Here is a 16,748-nt window from a genome sequence, read left to right as displayed (position 1 = left end):
CATTTGGACATGTTTAATTTGTTTTAGTTGGTTAAATGATACAGGTTTTGATAGGCTAGTTGTTGTTTTGGCAGTTAAGCTGGTTTTGTTAGTTATTTGTAAATCCCATGTAATATATTTGTAACCACGGTTTTCCTCCACTATAAGTGAGGGCTATCAATAAAGTGTGGATTTTCGTTAAATAAATGAATAAATAAATAAACAAAAATAAAAATAAAATAAAAAAAATACCATCCTAGTACCATGTGACATCCTAATTGATACCATCTGACAAATAAGACATACTAGTTAGGCTTAATATTTATACCAACTAGCTAGAGAAATGGATGACATTAGTTGAATGAATGGTACCAAACGGGATGATAACATGGTACCTGAAATATGGCACCCTATTGTGGGTCGGAAGAGTTATTCCAAAAGGGATATTGTACTACATGTCCACCCTATCTCTATCCAAATGTTATCCCAAAAAATATTAAGTACAACAAATATATATAGGATGTAACAAGATTTTGCCATATATACAAAAAAAAAAAAAAAAAAATATATATACACATGACCAAAATCATGTTAGATCTAATATTTTCTCTACTGATTCATCCAGCTATTAAAAAGCCTTTTATAAGGTCTCTCTGTTTGTACAAGTGAGTCCCTCAACCGCCACTATAAACATCACAAACACTCCTCTTGAAATCCGTAGGGAGAACTCTAAAAATAGCCACATGTAGACTTGGTCTCCCTTTATGGATCCATCTTCTTCCAAGTTTCTTTCTAAAGCTTGCAACCTTCCACATTTCTCTCTCTCTCTCTCTCTCTCTCTCTCTCTCTCTCTCTCTCACTCAAAATCAAATCCTCTTCTTCAATGATTTCCTCAGTATTCATCCAATGCTTTATTTTGCTGCATCCATTTCTTTAAACATTCCTCTCCCTTTTTCCAGTTATCAAACCACAGAATAGCCCAATCAGGGCAACATATGGCAATCTGAAGTACGTAATTTCCTGTGGCTCACTGAAATATATGGTGTTCATCTTAATTTCTGAGAGGAGTCGACATATACCTAAGATGATATGTAGTAGTTTTACCTTCTAGGTACGTATATATATCCATACACATTAATTTCAAGAAACCTTCAACAATTGATATTCGAGGAATCTCAATGGTAGAAGTTGAAGTTTAATGATGTAAAAGAAAGATCTATCGAATTCTAATTAATATACCAACATATAGGCACTTGCACATAAAATTAAATTTTTTTCATCTATGAAGTGCATGCTTTATGTCATCCATGGGCTAATGAAAGCAGCGGAAGAAACACATTTGTATATATAACTGCATGCATGTAAATAAAGGATTGAAAACCACAAGTACATACATATAGATATACAAAAATAAAAAAATGGCATCCCTATCTGCAAATCCATCGAAGAAGGCAATACGCAGCCCTGGGGGTTCTTCTGGGTCGTCTCAAGCTCGCAACTCCACCGGTCAAACTGTAAAATTTGCAAGACGAACTTCAAGTGGGCGATATGTGAGTCTTTCAAGGGAAGATCTTGACATGTCAGGAGAAATATCGGGCGACTACATGAACTACACAATGCACATTCCTCCAACACCAGATAATCAGCCAATGGACACGTCGGTGGCCGTGAAGGCAGAAGAACAGTATGTGTCAAATTCTCTATTCACTGGGGGGTTCAATAGCGTGACACGTGCCCATTTAATGGACAAGGTGATCGACTTGGAGGTCAGTCATCCTCAGATGGCTGGAGCCAGGGCTCTGCCTGTTCCATGCCTGGTTGTGATGGGAAGGTCATGAAGGATGAAAGAGGAGCCGATGTTAGTCCTTGTGAATGCAGGTACCATCTCGATCCTACGTAATTATTTAATTTGTGATTTCTATTGTACTCGATGATAGCTTATGGATCATAAATTAATTTTAGTGTTGCTTAAGCTGGTAGATGCATAACATATGCTCATTATTTAGTGATTAATTTTATAACATTTTGGAATATCATTTGGATTGCATGCAAAAATATATAAATCCACGCAATGCACGTGTATGCAGGTTCAAAATTTGTAGAGATTGCTACCTGGAAGCCCAAAAAGAGACGGGATTGTGCCCAGGGTGTAAGGAGTTGTACAAGACAGGAGAGTATGATGATGATGTGCCAGATTTTTCAAGCGGGGCGCTGCCACTGATGGATCCATACCCAGTCAAAGCAGATGGCTGCTACGGCTGCTGCTTCTTCAACATCTACGGCGCCAGCAGGATCTCCGTCAACCTTTGCTGCTTCACCTGCTCTGCCAGAAATGTTGACATTTCCGGCCGCCCATTGAAGTTTTTTGCTCCCGCTTGTGTATATATATGTGCTGTGTGTGGAGTTGTAAATGCAGTGTAGTAAGATATAAGGGAAGTGAGTGTGGTGCAGCGTGCATGAGAGAGTTGAGTGATTGTATCCTCCTCCTCCTTTGTTTCTTTCCCAGTAAATAGTAACCTCTCGCTCCCGTGGACGTAGGCCGGAATTTGGCCGAACCACGTAACTCCGGTGTCAATATTGGTATGTGTTTATTTATTTATTTTATCCATCAATTACTTAATCTGTAAAACCCCAACAGCCACTTCCAGCTCCTCATCACGACAATTCAAAAGGGGATCGCAATAATACATGTCAATGATGAAAAGGAATCAAACTGGAGAATTTGATCATAATCGATGGCTATTCGAGACGAAGGGCACTTATGGGTATGGAAACGCCTTTTGGCCCCAAGATGACATGTATGACGAGGGGGATGACGGCTTGCAAGGCAGCATGATGGAAAAAATGGAAAAGCCTTGGAAACCCCTCAGTCGGAGGATGCCTATCCCAGCTGCAATCATCAGCCCTTCTAGGTAAATGTGTGTGCGTGTGTGCGCGCGCGGGGCGTGTGTGTGTATGCATGTATATATATAGTTTACTCATTTTGTATATCTATTAATTAATTCATTAAACTTTATTTCAATTCATCAGCTCCTACAACATTTTACTTAATTTCGTCCATGCACGTTCATTAATTAATGTGTGCGTGTGTGTGTGCGTGTGCGTGTATTAATCAGGTTGTTGATTTTGGTTCGAATGGTGGTGCTTATGTTGTTCTTAACATGGCGAGTGAGACATCCAAACAAGGAGGCCATTTGGCTGTGGTTGATGTCAGTGGTGTGTGAGATTTGGTTCGCCTTTTCTTGGGTGCTTGATCAGATTCCGAAGCTTTGCCCCATCAACCTTTCCACTGACCTCCAGGCCCTCCGTGACAAATTTGACCTACCCTCACCATCTAATCCCTTCGGCAGATCTGACCTCCCCGGGGTCGACATCTTTGTGTCTACAGCTGACCCCGAAAAGGAGCCGCCCCTCGTCACAGCCAACACCATATTATCAATCTTGGCCGCAGATTACCCTGTGGAGAAGCTGGCATGTTATATTTCAGACAATGGAGGGGCGTTGCTCACCTTTGAAGCCATGGTTGAAGCCGCGAGCTTTGCTAACCTGTGGGTGCCTTTCTGCCGCAAGCATGATATTGAACCTAGGAACCCAGAGAGCTACTTCACCATAAAGGGAGACCCAACCAAGAACAAAAGTAGGTCTGATTTCGTGAAGGATCGGAGGAGGGTGAAGAGGGAGTACGATGAATTCAAGGTGAGGATAAATGGATTGCCAGACTCCATTCGGAAGAGGTCAGACGCATTCAATGCCAGGGAGGAGATGAAGATGTTGAAGCACATGAGAGAGAATGGTGGGGCTGAATCTTTGGAGCCAATGAAAGTTCATAAGGCCACATGGATGGCTGATGGGACTCATTGGCCTGGCAGCTGGGCGGTGCCTGCCAGCGACCATGCCAAGGGAGATCATGCTGGGATTCTTCAAGTAATGCTGAAGCCTCCAAGCAATGAGCCATTAATGGGTGGGCCTGACGACAAGATCATAGACTTTTCTAATGTGGACATACGACTACCTATGTTTGTGTACATGTCACGAGAGAAGAGACCAGGCTACGACCACAACAAGAAAGTCGGCGCCATGAATGCCCTGGTAAGAGCATCTGCAATTCTATCCAATGGCCCTTTCATTCTCAACCTCGACTGCGACCACTACATCTACAACTGCAAAGCTATCCGGGAAGGCATGTGGTTCATGATGGACAGAGGCGGCGAGATCATATGCTACATTCAATTTCCCCAAAGATTTGAAGGAATCGATCCCTCCGACCGCTATGCTAATCACAACACTGTATTTTTCGATGGCAACATGCGAGCGCTTGATGGAGTGCAGGTGCGTATATATATATGTGTGTGTGTGTGTGTGTGTGTGTGTGTAATTATCCTATTTGGTGGTGTACGACTATATATCCTACATTATATAGCACTTGCTTATATGGATCAATGTGAGCGAGTATGTTGTGTATGTGCATGTATATGCGTACCCCAAATGTATGTTGCAGGGTCCAGTTTATGTGGGGACTCGAAGCATGTTTAGGCGGTTTGCACTGTATGGGTTTGATCCACCACAATCAGATAAGATGGAAAACAAAGCAAACTCAGAAACGCAAACCTTGAAGCCCAGCGATTTTGATCCAGATCTAGATGTGAACCTACTTCCCAAGCGGTTTGGGAATTCTACAATGCTTGCAGAATCTATACCTGTAGCTGAATTCCAAGGGCGCCCCATTGCCGACCACCCTGCGGTCAAGTATGGCCGCCCTCCTGGCGCTCTCGGAGTCCCTCGTGACCCTCTTGATGCCACTTCTGTCGCTGAAGCTGTCAATGCCATAACTTGCTGGTACGCGCGCATGCCCATGGAATTATATTTATTTCTTTTTTTCTTTCCTTTTTACATTAATTAATTATGTAAATGTATGTATATATATGCAAGTATAGGTATGAGGATAAGACTGAATGGGGGGAAAGAGTGGGTGGATCTATGGGTCAGTGACGGAGGACGTGGTGACAGGGTACCGGATGCACAATCGTGGGTGGCACTCCGTCTATTGCATCACCAAGCGCGACGCCTTTTGAGGTTCAGCTCCAATCAATCTGACTGACAGGCTCCATCAAGTGCTCCGATGGGCCACAGGCTCTGTGGAGATTTTCTTCTCAAGTGCTCCGATGGGCCACAGGCCCTGTGGAGGTTTTCTTCTCCAGGAACAATGCATTGCTAGCATCCTCTCCTCTCAAGTTCCTGCAACGCTTGGCCTATCTCAATGTTGGGATCTACCCTTTCACCTCCATGTTTCTCATCATCTACTGCTTCTTGCCCGCCCTTTCTCTTTTATCTGGGCATTTCATTGTACAAACACTTAACTGTTGGGTTGATTTAGGAGCAACAATCACATACGAAGAAAAATAAACAAGCACATTCACACTGGAACACCGGATTTACGTGGTTCGGTCCAAATTGACCTACGTCCACGGGAGCACACTCCACTGGACTATAAACTGGGAGAAATATACAGAGGAGCCTTACTGCTCTACTCAGCTCTCTCTCTCTCTCTCTCTCTCTCTCTCTCTCTCTCTCTCTCTCACCTCAACTCTCTGCACTGTACAACACTCTCACAGCATACAAAGCTCTCCACACACACTCACAACTTCACACAACTCACTGCTGCACACACACACATATATATACAAGAGGGAGCGGAGAGTTCAAAGAGGGTGGCTGCAGATTTCAACAAAATATGCAGCGTAGGTGGCCGTCGTTCTTCAGTGTCAAAGGTGGTGGCTGGGTTGGTGCGGCTGTTGGCGGCTCCACACTTGCAAATTCAACAATCTCCCACTTGGAGGCGGAGACAGCATCTCAACCAGTGTATATGCAAATGTTGTGCTCATGTCTGTCTTCAATCATGAAGACCAACTGAAGTTGAGCATAACTTCAGTTTCTCTATAGTTACCACCTTTGTCAACATGTCAGCTGGATTTCTGCTGCCTTGAATCTTTTCAAGTGCCAGTACTCTATCCTCTAATAGAGATCTGATGAAGTGATAACGTAATCCGATATGTTTGGTTCTGGAATGAAATGCAGAGTTCTTTGCTAGATGTATCGCACTCTGACTGTCGCTGTACAAAACATTCCTCTCCTGCTTTAACCCAAGCTCTGTCAACAAACCCTGAAGCCAAATTATCTCTTTGCTGGCTTCTGTCACTGCTACGTACTCAGCTTCTGTAGTGGATATGGCAACAATCTTTTGTATCTGTGATATCCAACTAACAGCTGTTGTGCCAACAGTGAATACGTATCCGGTGGTGCTCCTGCGGTGATCAATTTCACTAGCAAAATCGGCATCTACATACCCTTTGACTTTCAAGTCTCCTTTGCCGAAACATAAGCACTTATCAATAGTGCCTCTGAGGTACCCGAAGATCCACTTTACTGCTTCCCAGTAAGTCTTTCCTAGATTAGACATGAATCTACTGACTGCTCCCACTGGTTGGCCAATGTCTGGTCTCGTACAAACCATAGCGTACATGAGACTTCCAATGGCTGAGGCGTAAGGTACCTTATCCATGAAGTCCTTCTCTTCATCAGTCTGGGGAACCTGATCTTTGGAGAGGCGAAAGTGTCCTGCCAAAGGTGTATTTACTGCTTTGGCGTTGCTCATGTTAAACCTCTGTAGAACACGGCCAATGTACTCCGACTGAGATAGTTGCAATATTCCTTGTCGCTTATCTCTAGAGATTCGCATCCCAAGTATCTGCTTCGCTGAATCTAAGTCTTTCATGTCAAATTCCATTGACAATTGCTGCTTCAATTTCCTGATCTCTTCTATATCTGGTCCTGCGATTAACATGTCATCCACATATAACAACAGAATGATATAGCTACATCGATACCTCTTGAAGTAGTAATAGTGGTCGGCATTACACTTTAAAAAATCATTCTTGTGCATAAATCCGTCAAATTTTCGGTACCATTGTTTGGGAGCTTGTTTGAGACCGTACAAGCTCTTCTTTAACCTGCACACCAAATTCTTATTACCTTTCTCTGAGAATCCTTTTGGTTGATGCATGTAGATTTCCTCATCAAGATCACCGTGAAGAAACGCCGTCTTCACATCTAACTGCTCAAGATGTAAACCCTCTGAGGTAACAATACTCAGAACAGATCTGATGGCTGTCAACTTTACAACTGGTGCAAAAATATCGATGTAGTCAATTCCTTCATTCTGCTCGAAGCCTTTAACTACCAACCGAGCCTTGTATCTCCTGGAGCCGTCATGCTCCTCTTTGATTCTATACACCCACTTGTTGTGAAGGGCCTTCTTACCTTTGGGCAACTCAACTAGTTCCCACGTTTTGTTGGAGGTGAGGGACTTCATCTTGTCCTTCATCGCAAGCTCCCACTTGCTCGCATCTCCTGCCTGACATGCTTCAGTATAGCATTCGGGCTCTGCTCCATCTGTAAGAAGTAAATAATCTATATACCTTCTGTTTGGTACATGGGGCTGAGTAGATCTCCTAAGCTCCAGAGCTGGAGTAGGAGACGGTGATGCTACGATTTGCTCCACTGGTTCCTCCACCTGAGGATTCTCAGCATTTTGCTGTTGTGTCCCAACACACTCTAGGACATCATCCATATCTACACAGATTGATTCTCTCTGGACTGGTTCGGTGGATTCAGCTGTGTGCCTATATTTGTACATCACCTTTTCATCAAAAATCACATCTTTGCTTCTGATCACCTTTTTGTTTTCATTTTCCCAAATGCGGTATCCAAATTCATCTCCACCATAATCAATGAAAGTGCATTTATGAGATTTCTCCTTCATCGCAAGCTCCCACTTGCTCGCATCTCCTGCCTGACATGCTTCAGTATAGCATTCGGGCTCTGCTCCATCTGTAAGAAGTAAATAATCTATATACCTTCTGTTTGGTACATGGGGCTGAGTAGATCTCCTAAGCTCCAGAGCTGGAGTAGGAGACGGTGATGCTACGATTTGCTCCACTGGTTCCTCCACCTGAGGATTCTCAGCATTTTGCTGTTGTGTCCCAACACACTCTAGGACATCATCCATATCTACACAGATTGATTCTCTCTGGACTGGTTCGGTGGATTCAGCTGTGTGCCTATATTTGTACATCACCTTTTCATCAAAAATCACATCTTTGCTTCTGATCACCTTTTTGTTTTCATTTTCCCAAATGCGGTATCCAAATTCATCTCCACCATAATCAATGAAAGTGCATTTATGAGATTTCGGATCCAGCTTATCCCTGACATGATCATTGATATGTACATATGCAACACAACCAAAAACTTTCAAATGTGAAAGTCTTACCTCTTTGTTACTCCAAACTTATTTTGGTAGGCAATAGTCCAATAGTACTGAAGGACTTCTATTAATCAAATAAGCTGCTGTGTTGACTGCATGTGCCCAAAACATCTTTGGCAAGCTTGACTGCATACGCATGCTACTGGCTTTTTCTGTCAATGTTCTGTTTATCCGTTCGGCACGTCGTTGTGTTGAGGCGTACCTAGCACAGTCCTTTCCATTTTGATACCATGCTCATAGCAGAATTTCTTGAACTCGGTGTCAACATACTCTCCACCGTTATTAGTTCTCAGCCTTTTGATTTTCAAACCAGTTTCATTTTCTACCATCGCTTTCCAATTTTTAAAAGCATAAAAAACACCAGATTTATACTTCAGGAAGTAAACCCATACCTTCCGTGAATGGTCATCGATAAATGTGACGAAGTAATGCTTTCCTCCTGTAGACAAAATGGTTGTTGGTCCCCATACATCTGAATGGACTAGCTCAAGTCTCTCCTTCTTCGGGGTACTGATATTTGCCTGGAAACTAACTCGCGTCTGTTTCCTAAATATGCAATCCTCACATGTGTCGATCTTCACCGACTGTAAATCACTCAACTTGCCTTTTGAGTGCATCACCCTGAGTCCCTTCTCACTCAGGTGTCCGAGTCGTTGATGCCATAGGTTGCTATCATCATTTCCTATAGCAACTGTAATAGACATACATGCATCAGGAGTTACATAAAGAGTACCACTTTTCTTACCTCGAGCAATTGTCAATGCATCCTTCGAAATCTTCCATTCATCACCAATGAAAGATGTGTTATAACCTTTATCTGCCAATTGTCCGACTGAGATCAAATTCTTCCTTAGGTCTGGAATATGTCTAACATCCTTCAGCTTCCATACTGACCCGTTCATTTTGATCTTCACTGTCCCCTTACCGGCAATGTCACAAGGTTGATCATTGCCCAGATATACTTTACCGAAATTACCTGATGTATACTCCTCTAGGCAATCTATACTGCAAGTGGCATGGAATGAAGCTCCAGAATCTAACACCCAAGACTCCTTTTTGCTCTCCAAAGAGTAGATCAACAAATCATCAATTTCGGAAGCAATATTTGCTTCTGTCTTTGCCCTCATCTCTTTCTTCTGACTTCTACACTGGTTCTTGTAATGATCAGTCTTTCCACAGTTCCAACACTCAATAACTTTTCTGCTCTGAGAACCTGTGTCCTGAGTACTTCTGGAATCTTTGGATTTGGACCGCCTGGTCCTGGATTTACCACGATTGTTAGATCGTCCATGTCCGCTTCCTTTTCCTCGGCTTTCCACATTCAAAGCTGAACTTGAAGTGGAGTCATTGTTCGATTGCATTTTGATCTCCTCTGTCAAAATTATGCTGATAACCTTGTCGTATTTCAGCTTCGATTTTCCTGCAGAGCTACTGATCGTAGTGACAATACCTTTCCAACTCTCAAGCAGCTGACTGAGAATTAATAGGGCACGGATCTCACTGTCAAAGGTAATCTCGACCGAGGCGAGTTGATTCGACAGCTCGTTGAAATTATTCAAATGCCTGCTGAAACTCTCACTTGCAGACATGCTCATTGTAAACAGCCTTTTCATGAGATGTACCTTGTTCGTGGCTGATGGCTGCTCGTACATGTTAGATAACACATCCATAAGGGCCTTGGTGGTTGTCAAGTGCTTGATGTTGAAGGCAACAGACTTTGCCAACGTCATCCTCACGGCTCTGAGGGCTTTTCGGTCAAGCAACTCCCACTTGCTTTCCTTCATGGATTCTGGCTTCTCCATTAGTGGTAAGTGCAACTCCTTACCAAACAAGAAGTCCTCGATCTGCATTTTCCAGAAACCGAAGTTCGTGCCGTCAAACATCTCGATGTGAGAGCTATTTTTGTTCGACATCTCGATTCGCTAATTTAGAGATGGAATTGGCTCAATCCGATAGCATGGTTGGATCTGAATGACCGAAAACCCTAGAAATGGCTTAAGTCGCTCGAAAAACGGACCCGAAATGGCTTCGAAAAGCCAAGTCAAACTTTCGATCAAACCTGGTCAAAATCGGTTAACCCTACTGAGGTGGCATGTGGGCCCATTGTTGATGTGGCACTGTGGGACCCACTGTAGTAACCCGACCCCGGAAAAGAAAAAAAAAAGAAAAAAAAAGATATTTTGGAAAGAGATATTTTTAGATATTTTGAAAAGGGATATTTTTAGATATTTATATATAAATATTTTGGAGGAGATATTTATTTAGATTACTTAACGGCTAAGTAAGGATTTATTCTATAAATTCTCTTATCCTCTCTCATTCTCTCTCTCTAAGATCCTTCGCCGTTCATCATCCGTTTCCAAAAACGGAGGGTACTGCGTGGATCAGAAGAGGAAACTCTACACTTTTAGTGGATCGGATCGTCGTTTTGGAGAGTTTCAGATTTTCCCAAGAATCGAGGTAGGAATCTAATCCTAATTTTGATTGGATATTTGGATAGTAGTAGAAAACATAGTAAGGTTATGTTTTGTGGTTTTAGGTTTTCGGGATCTCGGGTTATCGTTTTGGACCGTTTTCGTACGAAATTTTATTTCGAATATAAGGTAAGGGGAATTTGATTACAATAGTATATTTGGAAAATTAAACCGCTAAAAAGTTAGTTTATGTTATTATTTATGTTTTAACTGCTTATTTGTGAAATTCTACCAAACAGAGATGCCGGTTTGACGATTTTACGATTTTTGGTAAAAACGAGGATTTCGATGTGTGATCTCCAAATTTTACAAATATTGTTTATTTGTGTTTATACTATAGTAGGAGACGCTCGAATCCTTTATTTATTCAGTTAAACTATGTATATTGAATTTATATCATTTAGCGGGTTTTTGTATTAAACTTGTGTGATATATGTTGAAATGGAAATGAATGTATTTTCTATACTACTGATATAGAATATGGGAATGAAATTCCAATTTGTTATACTGACAATGTGATAAATAGAGGCTGGTGATACATCGAGCCGCATCAGTAAATAAAGAGGGGTAAACTGAGTGGAAAGACGCCAGTTTGAACCCGCTGGAATTATTTCTATACTATTGATATAGATTATGGGAAATAAAATCTTATCATATTTGTATAAATTGAATTTATGATACACGGAACCATAGCTTGAGAGTCCCGGGAGGGTTGAAAAATACGTTCTTTGTAGGGTGAAATGAAACCACTGTTATATGATACGGCACGACATCGTAGCTAGATGTACACGTTCAACCACACGTACTAAACGATGTGGGTACCAAGATGGTCAGCTAGCAGGGTGAAACCATTGGCTGATATTGGGCCAATAGAGGCAGTCAGATTGTATGTAGGTACTCGGCAGTGTCTGCACGAACAGGGCATTGGACGAGTACCAGTGCACAACCCGAGCCACGGGGTAAAACTGGTTATAGGGATATTTTGCTGTTGGTCATTTGATAAATCATTAAATGGTCGAAAGACAGATGTGGGAATTTTGTAATATGAATAATGATATGCCTGATGCATTACTGTATTGAAAATATTTGATTTATATTCCAGATGTTGAATGAAAATATGCATGTATGCAGTCACACACTGTTGTAACTCCTTCTTCCTTACTGAGAGGTGTCTCATCCTATCTTACAACCTTTGTTTTCAGGTCCATCCGTGCGTCGGTCCTAGTAGATAAAGGGACTAGGGAGGTTATTTTGGTTAGCTTACGTAAGCATCTAAATTTTTGTACTAAACTTGATGAAAGTCCTTTTTGGAGGGTTGTAATATGACGATTACTCTAAGTCCGAATGTATGTAAATTATGGATGTATTAGTGAACTCTGGTATAAGGCTAGTAGTAATCCCAATGGATGTTTATGTTTTTCCGCGACATTTACATCATGATTATGTATGTTTTACACCCGTATGTCCCTGTTTAGGGCAGGTTGTTTCCATATCTTGAACAGGTATAGGTATTTGATGTATGTGAGTGACACCTGAGTCCGGGTAAAGGGCCGGGTCGTTACACCCGCTGCTGATGTGGCATTGACGTGGCATGGGTCCGGGGCTGACGTGGCGGTTGATGTGTGCGATGACATGTCACAGGTCCCCCGCTGACGTGGCGCTGACTCGCCCGCTTTCTTGGCACCACATGGCGCTGACACAGCGCGCTGAAGGGGCGGGTCTCTGCTACGAGTCAGATCCGGTTCTCGCGGATCGGGTTGCAGGTCAACTCGTTATGACTGTGTATCCAGATCGGGTTAGGTTTCAAACGGGTCAAGCTGAGTCTGTTTGGACAAGGAAGATGCGTGGGTGCATGTGCGGGAACCTGCCGTTCCCTCGCTGGCACGTGAGGGCGCGTGGCAACGCATCCTTTACGTGGGTGGGGCGTGTGACGTATTCCGAGCTCCTTTTGAGCTCCGGTTACTGCCGTTGGCTTCGTCTAGGCGAGAGGAGTTTGATGGTAGCCTCAAAATCAAAATTTGAGCTACTAGATAGAGGCTCAAAATTTGGAATTTTTCTCGATCTAGCTATTTTACTTCGACCAAAGCTCTGATACCAATTGTTGGGTTGGATCTAGGAGCAATAATCACACACGAAGAAAAATAAACAAGCACATTCACACTGGAACACCGGATTTACGTGGTTTGGTCCAAACTGACCTACGTCCACGGGAGCACACACTACTGCACTATAAATCGGGAGAAATATACAGAGGAGCCTCACTGCTCTACTCATCTCTCTCTCTCTCTCTCACCTCAACTCTCTGCACTGCACAACACTCTCACAGCATACAAAGCTCTCCACACACACTCACATCTTCACACAACTCACTGCTGCACACACACACATATATATACAAGAGGGAGCGGAGAGTTCAAAGAGGGTGGTTGCAGATTTCAACAAAATCTACAGCGTAGGTGGCCGTTGATCTTCAGTGTCAAAGGTGGTGGCTGGGTTGGTGCGGCTGTCGGCGGCTCCACACCTACAAATTCAACATGAACGTGGCGTTTCTAATATATGCTAATCATAACCATTTGCCTAATCACGCTGGCGATCTTGGAGGTGAAGTGGTCGGGGGTGGGATTGGAAGAGTGGTGGAGAAATGAACAGTTTTGGCTCATCTCAAGAACCAGCGCCCACTTGGCGGCCGTCGTGCAGGGCCTTCTCAAAGTTATTGCAGGAATCGAAATATCCTTCACATTGACTTCCAAATCCGCGGGAGAAGATAACGACGATATCTACGCTGACTTGTATTTGGTGAAGTGGACTTCGCTGATGATTCCCCCAATCGTCATCGTAATGGTGAACATAATTGCGCTTGCAGTTGCTTTCTCTGGGATCATCTACAGTACCGTTCCTCAATGGAGTAAGTTCATAGGTGGAGCTTTCTTCAGCTTCTGGGTGTTGGCTCATTTGTATCCTTTTGCAAAGGGTTTGATGGGAAGGAGAGGGAAGACGCCCACAATTGTATTTGTTTGGTCAGGTCTCATAGCTATTACACTTTCCTTGCTCTGGATATCCATTAGTCCTCCCAAAGGGAGCACTGCCCAAGCAGATGGTGTGGGAGGGGGCTTCCAATTCCCATGATCGATCAGTAGACGCGACCCAACTACATACCTTTAAGTTAATTTTCTTCCCATGCATGCACCCCCTCCCACCTTTTAATGTTTTTTTTCCTCTCTTTTAAACTTTAATTTTGATGTAAAACTTAACTATGATACGGCGGCTGGATTCAATTATATATTTTAGTTCCATAGCCAGTTAGTTTGTACATCGGCCTGTACATGATGTACAGGGCATGCATAATGCACATAATTATTTGTTCCATATTATTCAATAAAAACAACAAAAACAGTTGGAATGATTTGATGCCCAGCCAGATCGTGCAAACCATCAAATGTATGATAAAAAGAACAATTAAAATGGCAGCAAGCTGTTATACTAGATTAATTGCCGCAAAATTTATACAAACATATATTAATATTGCCCATATGTACGAAGGTCAGACAAACTCAAATCTATAACTAGAGGCTACACACACACACACACACACACATTCTTGATGAATAGTTGAATAGGAGGAGAAACTTATGAGAGTAAAAGAAAAACTTAAAGAGGCCCAGGGCACTAGCTGGCTAGTAGCCGGGCTATTAAAAACTGTCATGTACATGTTAACTGTGGCCAAACAACTATCTTAATTTATCAACGTATGGTGGGAATAGACATGCTAAATAGGTGGGGGATGTGTCAAAATGAGTCGATAATTATTGGATACCAAGTGAAACTTATAGCCTTAGTGTTGAGTACTAGGGGGTATTTGCCCACGAACATATATCTACCAAGAAGAACATGAGGGAGACCTAAAACTATCCTTGCGAGCCAAATTTTGGTTATAGATGTAGCTCTACCACCTTAGACATTATTGTCACCACTTCTTTACACCATTTTAAGGGTTATTTTGTTATTGTTTGAAATTCACAGTATATTATTAATTACCTTTGTTACATAGTTACGTTATTTTATTTTAAATGATAAGTATAGATACGAATTAAATTACATACCTACATAAGTTATGTAGATATTTAAACTGAACTACTTATGATGTCATGCATATCAATTGGTTTGAATGATGAAACCAAACCAATTGAGTTCATACATAATAACGTAACTATGCACATACATAATTACATAGATATTTAAATCGAACTAGTTATGTAATCATATCAGGCGTATTAATTGGTTTGCGTAACCAGATCAAACCAATTACTTTGATACATAATTACGTAATTACTTATATATTCAAAAATAGGATTTTTCCAAATGCTGTTATCTTTTCTATATTTGAATTGATGTACATTTTTCTATATCAAACACTCATTATTTTAAAAAATGTTCAACATGAAAGTTTTGAAATTTTCTCTTAAATTTCTGTTGACACCAAGAACGTCAAATTTGGAGTTATATAAAAAAAAAGTTATGACCAAAATATAGAAGGGTGCTCAAAGTTGACAGCAAGATAGGCGCTTCATAGATTTGTATAAGGCGTCTGAATTTGCAATATGAGGCCATACTAAATTTCAAAATTATGTGCTTAGTTTTATAAATTATAGTACTAATTACGTAATTACATAGTTTAATTTCAATTGATAAGTGAAATATTTACTATAGTTACATATTTATATAATTATGTACATTATATAAATCAAACCAATTATATAACTATGTAGATGCATATTAATTTGTTCAAATGATCTAAACAAATCAACTATATATATGTATATTAATTGATTCAAATACCGAATCAAATTAATTGTGTACATAAATAATTAAGTAATTGCATAAATATTCAAACTATATCTCTCATAATTATGTTATTACATACATAGGTATCCAAATTATAAATTAATTATATAATATAATCATAGTATAAATTCAAATGAGAGGCATTAGTTGATTATTATTACATGGGATCATGTTGGAAATTTAAGAGATTTTTTTTAACGAAAATCCCAACTTTATTGATAATCTTTACTTATGGCAGAGGAAAACTTTGATTACAATTATGCCACAAAAGATTTACAAATAGCTAACAAAACTAGCCTAGGCACCAAAACCAAAACAAGTCTATCAAAACTCGTATCGTTAACTAACTAAAACAAACTAAACATGCCCAAATGAATTCAAAACAAACAAATACAAACAAAAACAAGTTACTTGCAAACTGATAACAAATACTTGTAAAACAAAGACGTGAGGAAAGCATAGGAGAGCCAAAAGATGATAATTAAAGACGAAAGCTTGGAAAACTTATCTGCGAAATCACAGGCAAGTGCAACACACACTTCGGAATTGCAGAGGGATGCGAGCACACAGATTGGCTTAAAGAGGATTCAAAGTGTCGACCCTTCAACAAGGCGACGTCCAGTGATGGAGGCTGCAAACTTGCTGGCGGACTCTTGAGTGAAAGCAAAGGGGCTATAGTAACCCAAAAAAAATAATAATTAATTAATTATTTAAAAATAAATAAATTATTATTATTGTATTAAATTAATTGAATAAATAAATTAAGTGAATTGTATCATAACGATAGAAAAAATCTTATTGGAATAATATATATATAGGAAGCTTGAAGCTTCGTGAGATTTCAAGAATTGAAAACACTTCTTCTTGCAAACAGAACACCCCCCAGCATGTTACGACATTTGCATGAAATAAAAAAAACAACAATAAAATTTTTTGGACTATTAACTTATGGAAATACTTGTATTCTCAATTTTTAATTTTTTAAATAATTTTAAAAATTCCGCCTATTTGTTCAAATTTTCAAATTTATGTAGAAAATTTAGAAAATATCTTTTTATTATTTTTCTATATTTTTATTCTTATTTTGCATACGAGAGGATGAAATTTGGATCTTCAACTTTAATTTGTGA

General features: G+C 40.7%; 1 pseudogene; it reads left to right on the top strand.

The window, feature by feature from the left end:
• The first annotated feature begins 1,397 nt into the window (after positions 1-1,397).
• On the top strand, positions 1,398-13,902 carry LOC131155173 (cellulose synthase-like protein D4; annotated as a pseudogene).
• The last annotated feature ends 2,846 nt before the right edge of the window (positions 13,903-16,748 follow it).

Source organism: Malania oleifera, chromosome 5 (assembly GCF_029873635.1).
Source record: "Malania oleifera isolate guangnan ecotype guangnan chromosome 5, ASM2987363v1, whole genome shotgun sequence".
NCBI lineage: Eukaryota > Viridiplantae > Streptophyta > Magnoliopsida > Santalales > Ximeniaceae > Malania > Malania oleifera.
Note: the sequence above shows the minus strand (reverse complement) of the source record. Positions and strands in the feature narration are given on the sequence as shown.